Source organism: Diceros bicornis, chromosome 22, assembly GCF_020826845.1.
Source record: "Diceros bicornis minor isolate mBicDic1 chromosome 22, mDicBic1.mat.cur, whole genome shotgun sequence".
Lineage (NCBI taxonomy): Eukaryota > Metazoa > Chordata > Mammalia > Perissodactyla > Rhinocerotidae > Diceros > Diceros bicornis.
The window spans coordinates 27,714,883-27,731,761 of NC_080761.1; the positions used below are offsets into that span (position 1 = coordinate 27,714,883).

The 16,879-nt window shown below is 38.0% G+C and overlaps 1 protein-coding gene across 5 annotated transcripts in view; it reads right to left on the reverse strand.

Moving 5' to 3' along the window:
• Window positions 1-15,002, reverse strand: part of RFX3 (regulatory factor X3) — a 275,918-nt gene extending 260,916 nt beyond the window's left edge. For 3 of the 5 annotated variants that reach the window (XM_058565740.1, XM_058565739.1, XM_058565738.1), the window contains exon 1: window positions 14,851-14,902. The gene's annotated coding sequence lies outside the window, so the exon portion shown is untranslated. Of the gene's footprint in view, window positions 1-14,850 lie in introns of all 5 variants that reach the window. The other 2 variants (XM_058565741.1, XM_058565742.1) reach the window with 2 other exon arrangements.
• Between the last annotated feature and the right edge of the window lie 1,877 nt (window positions 15,003-16,879).

Below are 16,879 nucleotides of genomic sequence, written 5' to 3' on the forward strand. Positions count from 1 at the left end.
TATTTATTCAAACTTGAATGCAGAATTATAAAAGTTTAATTTGCTTTTTCTAGAAAAAATAGTTCAAACTTATAGATAAAATACATAAGTATTCTGAATACTAAAGGCAGCACATTTGGGTTGTTTGCCTTTAAGAAAGGCTTTGCGCTAGCTATGATACAACATGAGAACACTGGTCGAGGAGTGAGGAGCCTAGGATTCAACAGCCCCAGCTCTGAAAAATGTTATACGTCATTGCGCAAGTCTCTTAACCTCCGTTTTCTTATCTTTAAAATAAGCAGAAGGCCATGAGGGGGGCTGAACTAGATACCTCCAAAGTCTGTTTCAACTTAAAAAGTCTGATTCTAAAATAAAACATCCTAATTATGTCTCTAGTGGAATCCTATGTATTTGTGCCATTTGGAAGCCTATGTAACTCTAGTGATAGACTTTTTCACCCCTTTAATCTCTACTCTAGCACCCTGGCTGTCCCTTTTGGTTGGCTGTGGAGAGCCAGACATAGCAAAGTGGCAGAAGAATATGGCAGTAGAAGAGTTAAGTAGAAACAGGGAGAGAGGCTGAAGCTGAGCCCCTGAGGAAGGAAGCACACTCATCATAGGGGGTTTGAGGTTCCAGCTCCAGACCCAAAAGCTTAGCTGCTAAGCAAACAGGGTCAGGTTCTAAATATAAGTCAATTCTTGGATAAAGCTTCTCTTTACATGGTGTTCTTCCAAATTAGAACATTAAGTTGTTTGCTATTGGGGAGTTACTACAATACAGAATAAGTAGACCATTATTATTATTCTTACACTGGAAATGATTTGTTTTTAAAGTATATCTTATGACATAAATGCAGTGGTAGTCAAATTTTAAAAAAACTTTTTTTTTTTTAAATTTATTTATTTATGTTCCCCCCAAAGCCCCAGTAGATAGCTGTATGTCACAGCTGCACATTCTTCCAGTTGCCGTATGTGGGACACGGCCTCAGCATGGCCAGAGAAGCGGTGCGTCAGTGCGCGCCTGGGATCCGAACCCGGGCCGCCAGCAGCGGAGCGCGCGCACTTAACCACTAAGCCACGGGGCCGGCCCTAAAAAAACTTTTAAACACTAGAATAAAATTACCAGTGCTTTTATTGATGCTATATTGAATGCAAAATAATAAAAAGCCAAATAAAATTATACTTTGATTCTAAGGTATCTAAAAGCAGAGCAAAAGTTATTACAAATATTTACATTAATATTGCACTAAATTCATAATAAAGATCTTCTATAAATATTACTGAAATTAACGTATATATTCCATGATCTTTTGTTTTTCAGGGTCACACTTACGTTTTGTTCAAACACCGTTTGGCTGATTAAACTTTATACTGGTATTCTCTTGTGTACATTCCTTTTGCAAAGTTTAAATAAATGAGAATCAAATATACAGCATCACTTAACTTAGATGTTTCCTAAAGACAGAAAGAATTAAATATAACCCTTTGAGAAAAGAAATGGTAGCTTAGTTATGGGATAAGATCATTTAGTGTATAACTCTGGTTACTTTGTATCACTTTACTATTCTGTCTGGATAGTTACCCTGTAGTAGAAATATTTTAAAAGACTGCCAAAATATTTTCAGTTATATACATTTCGATGGAACCTTTTGGATCAGAGAGAAGTAAGTTTAGCAAAGTTATATAACCAAAAATGCAGGCCTATTTAATGTAACACATTTATTTCTTCATGCCTTAATCATTTAATTAGATTCAAACAACAAGGAAACATCAGCTTTTAAATAAAGAGATTTAGGTCTACATTTTGTGCTGTTTATTAAAATGCCATTAATCATTTGTTATACATATTAGTCTGCTCATTACACAATAATTTCCAACATGAATAACGGATTTTTTTTTTTTTGCTATAAACTCTGGCATTGGAAAATAAGCTTCTTTCATACCTACATGACTACAGTCAAATAAAAAAGCTAACGGACTCTCCTCATTCCCTGAAGATACGAATGAGGAAATATTAAACTGCTTTGAATGATGTCATAAGTTATCTGTATGTTAGCTGTTACCAATGGATGTCTCTTCCTTTATATTCTATTATGTCCCAGTAACTGAGTAGCAAAATTTGAAGAGACTAGTCCAGAAGATAGTTGGTTCTCTTCCCTTATCAACTTACAAAATGGCTCATAACTGTTCACCCAAATCTACCCACAAGCAAGTTAAAAGAATGATGTACAAAAGATGAACACCTTGTCACCTCCAAGAGGTATATCTCTAACAGTTGTTTCCCCGTGTCCTGCAGACATGGGCTTCTGTCCCTGTGCTTGCTCTCTTTTTTAATGATAGGTCAGATTTCAAGTAGAAGAGCCTAGAATTACTAAAGAAAAGACTTCACCAACAACTGAGAATAAAAGTTAATAAAAAGAGAATAAAGTTCATGCTGTGCTGAGAAGAAACAACATGAAGATCAATCACTTTTAAATATTTTGTCTTAAACATAATATAAGCATTGTTTCAAGTCTACATTGAGTCTGTTCTTAATGTTAGATTTAAGCTTTTTCAGAGCAAAACAGGATAAAGAAGGATTCAAGTTTATTTCAACAAACAAAGATTTCAAATTATATAGCTTTAAGAACAACAGAAGGTACTAATGGTTAAATCTGTGTGATGGGCACATGGGGTTCATTACACTATTATTTCTACTTCAATGTAAGTTTTAAAAGTTCCAAATTAAGAAAGTTTTAAGAATATATACATTTATGGTACATAGTTTTCCACTATATATTGGCTTCCCAAAGGTAAACTGCTTTAGATATTAGATAATAATCGAATAGCCCAAATGAATATTTTAATTTTGTATATTTTGTATACTAATATTATCTTGTATAACTTTGTAGTAATAATAAAATAATTATAAGAAAACTCTAATGCAATATCTCAATTGAATGCTTTTCCATATACAACATTAATAGTGAAACCCCATACAATAACAGTCAAAGGTCTCAGAGCCTTATTATAAATATTTCCAACAAATGAAAAAACAAACAGGTTGTCCATAAAAAAACTTAAGTACAATCTGTTCCTCAGCTTGCCCTATTAGTTAAAATTACAGTAAGGCCAAAAAAATGACTATTCATCCAACAATTATTTCACCATTCATACTCTGATTTATCCATCTTACCTTATTTTTACCTTTATTTCAAAATTCTCCACTAATTTCATCTAACTGCATTTTCAATATCTCCTCCTATCCTTTTTTTTTTTTATCTTTAGTGATTCCCAATTATTATCTATGTCATTTCTGTATTCTGTAGCCTTCCAGAATTTGAAACCTTAAAAAATATGTCCACATAGGTGGGAATATGTAACTTTGTATCTAATACCTCATGTCTCTCTCTTCTTTCAAATCTTAAAACCCAAGAGAAATTGGAGTCATTTCAGGATTCCTAAATTAATCAAAATAGTATTGGAACTAAATACACATTGATATAAATCCTTTAATTCCTAATTCAAAAGTAAAGTTAAAGGACAACAACGTAAAACTACAAGCTTACAAACTAGTATACCCAATTATCTCTTAGGCCTCTGCTAGAATGTCTTTGAATCAAATATTAGAAATAATGTTGGGCCGGCCCCGTGGCTTAGTGGTTAAGTGTGCACACTCCGCACTTACTCTAGTTCACACTCTAGTTTTTCCAATTATATAATCCTGCCCCAATTTACCCTCATTCTCACCCCATTCCTTCAGATTAAGGAGTTGTTCTGGTCAGGGGGTGTCATCTATTGGCATTCTTTTTAAGGCCTGTAAATCAAAAGGTAAACTGGAACCCCAAAGCTCACGTATGATGCATCACACAAGACTGTGCTGTAGGATTTGGGAAATTCCAGACAGTAATGTAAATTAACAAAAACACGATATCATAAAGAGGCTTATATTATCCAAGAAAGAAGCTTTTACTTCAAAGTTTATCAAGGCAGCAGGACTGGAGATGAGTGAAGTATGAGGATCGCTACAATGACCTCTTTTCACAAATTACTCTGATCTACATCTCCAGTCCATGGTCATTTGCATTAATTTCTATCAACACCAATAAATGCTCAAGCAAGTTTAACCCAATCAAAACATTAAAATACATCACCTTCTAATTTCAAAAATAAAATCCTACATCACTTCCAAGCCATACGGTTCCCAAACCTTTGCTGAAACATAAATCCACATCTATTACACAGCTCTACTCATTCAACATTATTTAAAAGGTTTTAAATTTCAAAACTCAGCAGACTTCTAAAAATAAAGGAACAGATCAAATGTTGATCCAGTAGCATAATATCTTAATCTACCAAAATTGGAACAAATTAAAACTTTTGTCTTTGACTATAATTTAATTCAACTTCAGCATTCATGGCTTTTTAACTAAAGGTAGCCTCTACAAACCACCACATAATCTGAGGCACTATTAAAAATTGTTCCCAAAATCACACAAAGGTCATTCAAAGAACTCAGTCAAACATTTCCCCAAATTTTCTTTGCCTCAAGAAAATAGCAGTGGAGTGGTTCCTAATATAAGATATGTATAATGCAAAAACCAGTGAGCAAAAATGGCATTGATAGTTTTCAAGCACCAAGCAAAATGTAGATAAAAATGACTTTCTCAAGGTCTACAAACACACACATATACACAAAACACAATATCTAAGCTCAATTCAATTTTTCTTAAGTCCATCCTAAAAATATAAAGTGATGTTTAAACAAAATGTTTAAAAATGTCCTTTAGAAGCATGCAATAGGATCATGTTGTAAAACAAAATCTAATCTAACTATCTGATGTCTGTATTAATTTTTCATGTTGGGTTTTCATCGTGGCACATCAAAATACACATTGTACATTTAAAATGGTAAAGGCGATTTTCAGATCACTAATATAGTATCTTTTCACGCATTTTTTATTAATGATCCTTATGCTGACAATTCACTAAAACTCATCTCCACAATTGTCATCAGATATTATCAGATGCCAGTCATTTAAAGCCTGATGTGACAGATTATACTCTTTGGTTCTTTAAAATGTCAGCCTAAATAGGAGCAGGGGAAAAACCTAAGTTCTATTGCAAAAATATACCCACAAAACAATCTACCCAAAGCAAAATGTGGAGAGGTGGATTTAAGGCATCATTTCCATTATCTGGCACAGGAACTAGATTTTCTCACTTACTACTTCTTTCTTTCATTTGTACCTTTCTAAAGCTGTGCATGACTAAATCACAATAGAGGCTCCTTAGAAAGATATTACTGCACATTCACTAATGTACTAAGGGACAGACATATACAGATACAGTCAGTCTTGAGGAGAAAAAGAATCACTGACAAATAAAAGTAACAGGATGCCCGTCCTCACAAAGTATATGTACTCTGCACAATACTACAGCAGAAAAGGAATGAGATCTGGAAGAAACACTGGATCACCTGAGTCAGTTCTGTCTCCCCCGCTCCCCATGCGGCCAATCCGCACCTCAACCCCTACCCCCGCCAAAACTTCACAGTCCAGGAAAACAAACTGGGTAGAGTATGCAATGCACTGGTATTTAACAATGGAAACAGGACATGATTTCTAAATGTATCTGCTTCTTTCTGCCTCTCTCCAGCAAACTCCCTCACCTCCCCACAACTAAAGCATGGAAGAAACTTAAGTGACAAGCAAAGAGTTTCTAAAATGGTTTTGCACATTAAGATAAACTATGCTAATTGAGACTGAAGAGGGCCAGATACATTTATAAGGATGATAGTCATTATATTGAAATGTATGAATGCTATCAAGTATTTCAATCTGAAGGTAGTTCAGACACTTGGATATGTTTATATTAATCAATAAAAAATCATTCAAAAAATTTTAAAAGCAACAATTACAATCTATTAATCTTTCATACACTCCCTATTAGATTGCTAAAAGAGGGGAGATACAGCAGATTATAAGACTTATCTACAACTGATACCAAAATGCTTTCTTTCATAGTCTGCAATGCTCTAAAAGCTTGATAAGTCTACTTGCCAAATTAACATAAAGTAAAATTTTATGGAAATACACACTTCTTGACGAAAAGACACAATAATATTTCTACCAAACCTGAATAGAAAGAATGCTTATCCAAATATAAACAATATTCAGAAAAAAGAAAAGCAATAGGTATTACCAATAGAAAAATATAAAAACACTAGTGTGGATGATGACAATGCTTCCCAGGGCAGGGCCCCAAAGTAGTCCAAATGCTCTCAGAACTTGCCCAGACTCCTGGACAGGACTTTAGCTCTTTTCAAAACCAGCTGAACGGCATGAAGGAAAGAAAAAGTCGGTGCTTTAATAACTGGGGAAGAAATGTTGAAAAATGAAATAAACAGAAACCTAAATTAATTTTTATTGCTTCTGATGAGAGAGAGCTCGCGTTATTCCTCTCTCTCTCTCTGTCAAATTGCCTATCCACATAACTTGGGAAATTATGTCCCGCTTTAAATATCTCATTGGTGAGCAACAGGCAGGAGCCCCAACTGTCAGACACTTGTCTGGCACACAGACACAGAGGAGCTGGCCAGGCAGCAGCTCAAGCTGTGAGACTCAGCTCATTCCTATGTGGGTGAGGAAATCAGGGCATTTGGCCACAGCTCCCTACAGGGGCCACTGAAATGGTGGAACCTCCCAAGACTGTGCCATAGGTATGGCCATTACGCTACACCCAGGCTCTGGGTTTCTTCTTTGTTGTTCTTATCAGAAGAAACAATAGGCAAGCAAAATGCTAGCCTTCTAGTCCACTGGAAAAGGAAACACCAATTCCTGGCTCCATGTTATTGGCATGATTCCCTTCGCCCAGTGCCAACCTTGCCATGGAATCATAGATGATTAGTGCTGGAAAGGGCTTTAGAAATCACAGAGCCCTACTGTTTCACTTTACAGATGGAGAAACTGAGACCCAGAGGGTCTAAGTGACAAACTAAGGTCTTACAGTTAGCGGCAGACTGAGTACCAGAACAGAATCTCTGTTTTTTCCTCTTTACAGAATCTCTGTTGTTTCCTCTTTACCATCCTTTGGCTGGCACTTTTGAAGACCTTTATTTCTCAGCCTAGTCACCCTTTCTCCTTTTTCCTTCCACATCACCTCTATATATCTGTCTCCTCTCACCAACTAATGTACTTTTATTTTCAGGCCAGCTGCCTTAATCTTAGTTTTCCTGGGCTCAGCTCCTACTAGCCCTTAACCATTTTTGCCTAAACAGGAAGGACCAGGAACTTCTCATAGCCTTGACCATTCACTCACTGTAAAGCAAAGGCAAACAGTACTGACTGGTTTCTAATAAAAGTAGTGAGAACGAATAATACAGGGGTTAAGAGTCAGCAATGGGCAGGCATATGTGATTGTGCAAACACAATATTTTTGGACTAGACTAGAGATTTAACCTCAAGTGCTTAGCCAGAGGCCAGTACATAGCCAGATCTAGGAAGGGAGACTTCTGGAGCAAAATCATGCTTGGGTTACATCATTAGTGGAACAAGGGTATGTATTTGTTTAAGAGGGCAGTCAGATGGATAGAAATTGTAAGAAAATAATAATGATTGTAAATGGTGATGATATACAACCTTATCATCTAAGTCACATTTCCTAGCCTTTTTCCAAAAGTTCTTTTAGAAATGTGTGTCAAATTCATTGGAGAAAGGAAGCTGAAAGTCTGCCTACTTTACATGTTGGGGCTAATTATCTATAAAGATATATAATTAATTAAAAACTTAACAAGAGTGGGGAAGAGGGAAGCAGGTATGATGAGGGAAGTAGGCAAAAAGCCTACAGAACATAAAATGCTTCAGCAAAAAAGATGACACACAGTATCAGGTAAATTTTCCAGTTGTAATGTATAAATCGTATTTCCAGTCTGAGAAAGATCGGGGCTATTTAGATCACACTAAAATAAGAAAACATTTCATTCTTAGTCAAAATGCTTAGAAAAAAATAGATACATAGCAAATTACTAAATAGCAACTTTAGATATAGCAGCCAACTAAATGTTTCTTTAAACATCTTTAATATCCAAAGAAAGGGAGCCAAAGGTGGCATTTTTCCTCTATAATTTCATATTACATGTTTTACTGCACAACGTTCCAAGGCTACTTTATACTCACGACTGGGGTTGGCAAATTATTCCAAAATTACTTATTGCTACAGGTATACAAGTGATGATGACGTCACACATTTTACTACCATTAGTAAAAGTACAATTCCAAGCAGTGCATTAGAAACTGGAGAATAATTCTTTGATGAACTCATCTTTATACAACTATTTACTATTATATAAAATGACTTATTTTATATAAAGTTTATAAATGGGCTCAAAATGTTTTCAAGTGAATTCATGTATAATAGATGTGAAAAAGAAAATATAAACTGGACAATGAAATGGACAATGGGAAGCGTAAGAGTTTATGAAATGTTGCATCATTAGTTCTCGGTCTGAGATCACTGGACCAGGAGAGTTACCCAAACGTAGTAAGAGAAATCCATTATAATAAGGCTGCAGAGTAAAACCAAAATATAACTTTAGGCTAGCATCCTACTAATTCAGTATAATAACAAGATTGGTTATCAAACGGTAATCCAAACCTGTGGTTGATAGCTTCATGTCTTTTATTTTTAAAAGCAGGGAAGAGAGAATAATTATTTAATGACTGTAGATTAGTGGGCAAAGTCCTTCAGAACTTAGGGTCCACTGGGAAGGAGATGGTGAAGAGAACATTATAAGGATTCTCAGATAGCAAAAAGATTAGAATGGGTATCTTCTCAGTATTCCCTAATAATTAGAGCCAACACATAATGAGCTTGTATTCTGTGTCAAATACTGAGCAAAGGACACTAAATGAATTATCTCTTTTAATCTACACACCATCCCATAAGGCAGGTAAGATTGATCCTATTTTTTTTTTTTTTTGTGAGGAGGACCAGCCCTGCGCTAACATCCAATGCCAATCCTCCTCTTTTTTTTTTTTTTTTTTTGCTGAGGAAGACTGGCCCTGGGCTAACATCCATGCCTATCTTCCTCCACTTTATATGGGACGCCGCCACAGCATGGCTTAACAAGCGGTGAGTCGGTGCACACCCGGGATCCGAACCGGCGAACCCCGGGCCGCCACAGCGGAACGTGCGCACTTAACCGCTTGTGCCACCGGGCCAGCCCCAGATCCTATTTTTCAGATGAGAAAACTGAGGCTAAGTGAAGCTAAATAACTTGTCCAAGGTCCCACAGCTAATAAGATGATCTGAAATCGGACTCCAAAGCCTGTGTTCTTAACCAGTATACTTAGCCCATCAATCTATTTAAAGAACATATACCAATTTGATACCCTAAATATATTTCAATTTTTTAACTGACTCGTTTTCACTAAGTACATCTTGTACTTTGATATGAAATGCAAAATTTCAAATATAGAGGTTGTGAAACAACGTCATATAATACACTTTAAAAATTTTTGTGGCATAACTAAGTATTTAAAAATACTTCTCTTCTCTATTGATGTTTTGGATTCTTTGTGACAGCCAACACATGAAGTACTATGTCCTATAAAGGTACTTTAAAAAGTATCACATCTTGCTGATTATAGTTAAATGTGCAATAATATAGATAAATCCATTAACTGGAGAAAACAGTTTATATGATGTAACTACATCTTTCTAAGGTTACGTGAGGAAGAGACTGACTACCGCTGTTTCAGTATTTGTCTTATAGAGTATATACTGCCAAGAAAGGAAAAAGTCAATGACACAAGAAGAGCCCAAAAGATTGGATCCAACAGTTCTCCTAAAAAACTCTCACTGAACAAATATGCAGGTACAGAACCCAATATATGATCACTTGCAGTTTAGAAGTATACGGCACAGAGTAAGGCAGAGAATCCAAAACTTTTCAGATAATAAAGCCAAATTAAATATTCAAACCAGACTACTTCCAACAGCATGAGGTGGGGGCCGAATTCTCCAGATAATTTTTAATATTATTATTGTTGTTGATTTACTTTGCCTGATAACTATTATTACCATTTATACTTTTGAAGTAGCTTTGTTTTTTAGATTATACTATAAAAGCATATCACTTAATTATGCTATATAAAAACGCTGTAAGAATGTACAATATATTGACGTGCTGACAACACCAAATTTACAAGTACAAAGCCACATTGCCAAAATAGTATGATTCTCAAGTTAAACTCAATTTTTAAGACAGAGACTGAAATACTTGCATATGAAGATAATCAATGTATATGCCTATAGGACTCATGTTGACATTAAGACTATGTCAAAGATATCAATCTTGATATTGTTTTCTGTTGTACTAATATATACTATATTGGTACAGAGAGAGAAGGGCTTTGATATAAAACAGCCAGTTAAGACAGTATATTAAATTTAAACTCCGCAGAAATAAGGCTATTATATGTTTGAATGCATACATAAATAAAATTTTTTCTTTAAATAAAAGTTCTAATCAGTTAACATCCTTAGTGATAATAATCTCATGTTGCAAACAGCACAGCACCCTCTGGTGCATCTTTCCCACAAAAAAAGGATGGAATCAGAGTAAAAATGAACCTTAGAAATCAATAGGTTGATACTCCTTTATTTGCTCCAGTACATATTTTTAAACATTAATGCTCAAAAACAATTTTCATTTAAAAAGAGAACTAAAACTTGATATAGTAACAATTGAAGTAGGTCAGGAAAATGTTTTAGTTTGAAAATATATAAAACAATAAACCAACAAAAACAATACCAGTTTCCAATATTTAACATTCAAATTAACATAATGCTGCCCCAAAAAAGTTCTTTTAAGTATGGGATGGCAAAAGTTAACTTGTCATATTAACCAAATTTCACTTTACTCAAATCTGCCTTGGCTTTTTGCTTCAGATAAATTTGATTAAATTATAAAGTGCTCCTGAGTACTTTTTCTGGATTCAAAGGGAATTTATCATTACTTTTAAGAATTCTTAAGGCGGTCTGTGAAAGGATCTGCAACTTATACAGCTTGAAAATAGAATGATATTCAGAAATAAAAGTTATGTTAATTAAATTTACAAACTTTAATTTGAATTGTCCCTAGGAAAATAATTAACTCCAAAAGTATATTTTACTAAGGACAAAAGCAAAGGAAGCCACCTGCTTTAGATAGCCCTTTTGTGAACCACTGGAAGTCCCAACACAATGCACTAGAAATGAAAGTGACACCTGTTTACAGCAGCCCTCTGTCCCTAACAAGCCAGATTTAGTCAAATCCACTTAATCTTGGATTTCCAAAATACGGGAACACTATGCACCTGTGAACAGAAAGGAATTTAAAATCTGTCTTGTGATGGCCACTGGGAATCTATACCAGAGAGTTGGCAAATGATTCCATTAGAGAAACTAAGTATTTATTTTTAAAGTAACTGGAAGTAGAGGATTTTTAGCCAAATACTCAGAGTAAAAACAAAACAACAAGAACAAAAAACTAGCAAACTCTCCATAATTTAAAGGTTAACTTCTTTGAAGACTCTTCATTATTTAAAAGTTTACTTCTTTGGTATTCTCATTTCTTATAACATATTCTCACTATAGATACCAAGAACAAAGAAACATTCCTATTAGACTGTTTAGGAAAGTTTTGTTTTGTTTTTTTAACTCTTTCCACACATCTGATATTCACCCTTTTAAACACACAAACACTCAAAATTTGAAAAGCAAAATCATACTCCATCTACCGATTTCTTCAGTTGGAAGTTCAGAGGAAACACACACAACATCAACTTTCTCAAGAATTATGAAACACGTTACTAAAAAGTAACACATGCCATTTAAATAATATATTGAATCTATCTTGATTTATGATTCATTCATTTTTTAATTGCTAATTTTTTAATGGCAAAAAATTTACCACACTAAATTTGTTTAGGATAAAAAAATTTGTTTAGGGTTTAAGTATATTAAACTTATAAACTATAAACCTTTTATTTGAGGACCTCAGTAGAGTACAAGACTATTTGAATACTGGAGAAATAATACATTATTTTTAAAATTAGGCATAACTATCTCATATAATGAAAACATTGTGGAATGATGTATTTTAGGAATGCATTTAGTTTACTATACTATACATGTAAATGTACTAAATAAATATGCCTAAACCATTTAATGCTATTCATAGGCAAAACAATCTAAAAAGATTGAGACAGACAGTATGCAACAAATCACAGATATTCAGCTACTCAAAACAAATTACAAGTGACTCCTATTTAAGTTTTAGTTTTAAAGCGTGGTCACTTTCACAGATTTTCGTTAGTCTGAAAACTGAGGAGACACGAGAACAGCAATATATAATACAGTCCCTCCTAGGAAAAATAACACAGAAAGAATAAACTAACTGCTAAGTATTTATCCTTGTGTTAAATTTTAAAATTTATCATTTGTTAGTATTTCTGGTTATTATTTACTCAATCCATATAAAAAATGTTGACATACTTAAGCCCAAAGCATCTCTAACAGCAACTTTTATACCACATGTGTGCTTTCAAAAATGGATAAGCTGCAGAATTCAATTTAAGTTCTGTTCTCAAATCAACTTGTGAATTAAAATCTAAATTATAGAAAACCTGAGATGGTTGTAATGAGTGAAATGCCTCAGAAAAGTTCTTGGGCACTGCAAATAAAAATATTAAACCATAACATTATAGCATATAATCTACTCCACTGAAAACCTATTATGTAAATGGCATAAGGTCTGAAACTGTCTCAAGACAGCAAAACTCCTATTAACTTCAGAGAGAGTTTTTAGGACCCAGGAGCTTCACCATCCAAAAGTGTTCAGGCATTTGACACTCATCTGAACAGAAAAAAAAAATACAAGTTAGTATTAGAGATCTGCATGGAACCCAGGCTGGGGAGGGGATGAATAAATATAAAGAAATTTGAGTGCTCCGAGAAAGATTTCTTTCAGAACAAAATATCATCCTCATTTAAAGTAGCAATCACAAGGAAATGAATTGAAAGAGTAAAAGTCTTTTAACCCCCAACTCTTATTTTACAAAATATTAGCCTTAATAGCATTACAATTACCCAACCTGCTCACTGACAATCTCAAGAATAATTAAAACTGTCACATTATTCACAGGCTGCTCTGTCAGGTAAATCAATATATGTTTGCTATTAGAAAGAAGACTTTAAATAAGTATTTTAAAATGCCAAATTGGAAACTTCAATATGTGCAAATATAAGAGTACATTATATTTGTTTTAGTGCACATTATCAAAACTCTTTACTGATAATCTATTAATTAAACGTTCAGCTAAAAAATGAACAAATTTACAGGATCTGTAATATTGGGTTACCTCTACCAAGAGCTCTACCACTTGAGGACCGATAAGTATTCAAATCTACAGAGAAAAACAGATTTTTAAAAGACTTAAAAGCGAAAAAGTTCTCTCTCCTCAGCAGGTTTAAGCCACTGTTCAAAAAAGTAAAATAAATAAAAATAAATTTAAAAAAGTAAATAAGAAAGAATACGTTAAGTACACACATGCCGAGATCTTAACAACCACAAAGAAAGTGAAATATACACACGTTTCAAGTTGAGAAGCTTCATACATTCTTTATGAACAACTTGACTTCAATTTCAACTCTCAAAGGAAAACGAACAGAGAGGATGAAGAAAAAAAAAAGAAAGAAACTCTTTTAAGTACCGTAACTGTCACAAATAACACTGTAAACTGAGTTCTCACAAAGCTTCCTTATGTCCTTTCCCTGCTTATCACACACAAAGTCTCATAACCGCAATGAAAAGTGTTAACACTCCACTGTTGGGAAGGAGGTTCATCAAAGTGAAATGGAACCTCACTGGTACCCCTCCCACCTCCACATGAAGGATAAAGCACTGTCAATAACTACTAACCCAAGTATCACAGATGCCCTGCATCCGGTTTAAATCACAAGCGCGCGCACAGACACGCACGCACACACACCAAAAAAGAGAGAGAGAAGACAGCGACTTAAAAAAAAAAATCTCTTTGCCAGCGCAGCAAAGAGCCCAGCGAAGAGGCCCCCGGTTTCAATGTGTGTGCAAGGGGTGTGGGGGGAGAAGTAAGGGGGGTAGGGAAGAGTGCTGAATGGATATTAAGACTGTTTGCAGCACAAAGAAAACACAGTTTTAAAAGAAAAAAAAAAACCATGCCGCTGATGATGAGCAGCCCATGTAGCACAAGCCAAAGAGGGGCAAAAATGAAGGGGGGAGGCGGTGGGAAAAGTTCACCGTTGCAGGAGGATAAAAATAACAAAACCCTTCACAAGGCCCCACAAGTGAACAACAGCAACAACAACAAAACATCACCTCTTGGGTTCCCCCCTGCACACTGTTGTCTATTTCGGTTTTGAAAGAAGCAGGAAACAAGCAGCTTTGGAAAAGAAGAAAATGAAAGAAAGAAAGGGAAAAAACCCTTCTCTCTTCACCTGACCCTTCCTTCTCAGACCAGACCTAGGGGAGAGCTTCACCATCCGCATCGGCAAACTGTGGCTCCCTCTCCCGCTCGTCTCGGAGCCCTCCGAGCTCCCGCTCCATCCCTGCAGCGCGGCCGCCGAGGGCCGGGGCCGGCGGGCGGGCGGCGCGGCGCCCACACCCCCGACCCAGCCGCGGCGCGCACGGTCCATTGTAAACAAGCCCGGGGGACGGAGCCCCTCGGCAGCGGCGCCGCAGCGGCAGCCCCCGGTGTCAGGAGTGAGACCCCCGCACAGCCACACTCGGCTCGCACACACGGACACACACACGCACGGACACACGCATTCACACGCTCCCACACACATGTAGAGACCGAAGAATATTCACCTTGGCTGTGGATTATTGTGGTGTTGTTGGTGGGTGATGGAGATGGTGGTGGTGGGGAGGAGGAGGAGGAAGAGGAGGAGGAGGAGGAGAGGAGTAGTTGTTGTTGATGGGTAACAGTCGCCAGGACTACGGTGACTATGGCGCTTGATTCACAAGGCAACGGTTGCTATAACTCACAAAAGAGAGAGAGAGGGAGAGAGAGAGAGCGAGAGGCAGAGGGAGACACTCGCACGGGGAGGGGGAGAGGGAAGAGGGGAGGAGGCGGGCCCGGCGAGCGGCCGGAAGGGGCGGGCCCAGGGCCGTGACTGACAGCACCCGAACCCGGGCTTGGGGGCGCGAGGCCGGGCTTCCGAGGAAGGGCTCTGAAGAGACGCGCTTAGGTTTGGGAGGGTTGAGGTCACCCGAGAGTCGTCTCGGAGGCACGCTAGTACAAGCGCTGGCCAGGCTGGAGGGCTTGTTCAGGGGCGTGTGCGAAGGATACTTTCTGTGAAACGCGAGCTGCCAGTCCCAGCAGCCAGCTTTGTGCAAAGAAGGCCTAGAGCTGCGAGAGGGTAACTGCTAATCCGAGGGAGGGGTGGTTGAGGACGATTCCAGACACTTTGTACGGAGACGAGCTGCAGCCAAAGAAGAATCTACTTTGAAGAGCGGCTTCTGCCCCCCCACCGCAGTCTAAAACGTCATTTCCGGGGCGGGGCGGGCGGAGGGTCCCGGATGTGCCGTTGCTCGCTCGGTCATTCTGTTTTTTTTTCCTTTTCTCCTCTTTTTTTTTTTTTTTTTTCTCTTTTCTGAGGCGCCGGAGGTGTTCCCAGTGGCATCGGCCTGCTGGCTTAGAGTATGCCTGGGCACTCCGGGGCTCCTGGACCCGCGCTGGACTGGAGAGTCCGAGCCGCCTTCGCCCTCCGGCTTTCCGCCCTCCAACCCGCTCTCGCCTCCCGAGAGGCGATCTGGAGGAGCGCGGGCGGCGGGGCGTGAGCCGCTGCCTCCGCCGCCATCTTGGAGCCGGCGAGCCCGGGCTGCTGGTGGGCAGCGCGCCGGCCTGCCGCCGTCCCGGGGCGCAGAGGGCAAGGTCGGAGCTCCCGCGGTCTTCATTCCAGAGCGGAGAGGCGGGGGACCCACTCCCCACCCACAGGGCGGGGAGTAAGTGCTAAGAAGAAGCGAGAAATTGCCCTCGCCGGAGGATGAGAAAACACATGGCGGTCCCGTTCCGCGAAAGGCGTTGAGGGTTGGGGTAACTTACACCTGCCGGGGATAGCACCCCGTTAGTTTCTAGTTCCTCGTTATCTTCAGCCCTTCAGTAAAGGGCTCGTCCCTCTTTGAAGTTGACCGAACCGCGATTTGAGCTCAACCCACTATCCTATGACTTGCCCTGCCCTCGGCCGGGTTACTTGACAACCCGCTGTATCTCAGGGTCTTGCTGTTTCTGGCTGTATTGAGATAGACGAATGGCTTCCGTCCGTGATGCACGTTGTTAGCACACAACCCGGTGTCTCGAACACCCATTGGGATTGCACAGCCTCTAATACCTCACATTTCTAACATACCCGTCCAATTCTCTGCAGACGAGAGTCCTACAGGCACATGCCCCTGGGCCCTGCCAATACCCCAAACCTCCAACACAGGCAGCTAAGCTGCTTATCCAAGACAATAACGTTAGATGTAGAGCCTTAGGAAGTCAGTTCTCCTCTTGAGGCTTAATCTTTGCACCTGCAAAGTAAGGGATTTGGGCCGACATAAATTCACAGTGCTGAAATAATAATAGCGACCATTACTGAGCTCTTATACAGCCCCAGACGTTGTGTTTAGTGTTTTACATACATTATCTCATTTAATCCTCATAACACCACTATTAGGTACAAAACATTCTCATTTTAGGGAAAACAGGCGCTGAGTCTTAAAAATCAGTGGTTTTATATTACGGCTCTGTGTCATGGAATATTAGATAAGGGTATTTTAGGAACGAACTATTTAAACAATAGATTTAAGAAAGTAATGTTGTTGCCCATGGTAATCTCATAATGAGTTATAGAGG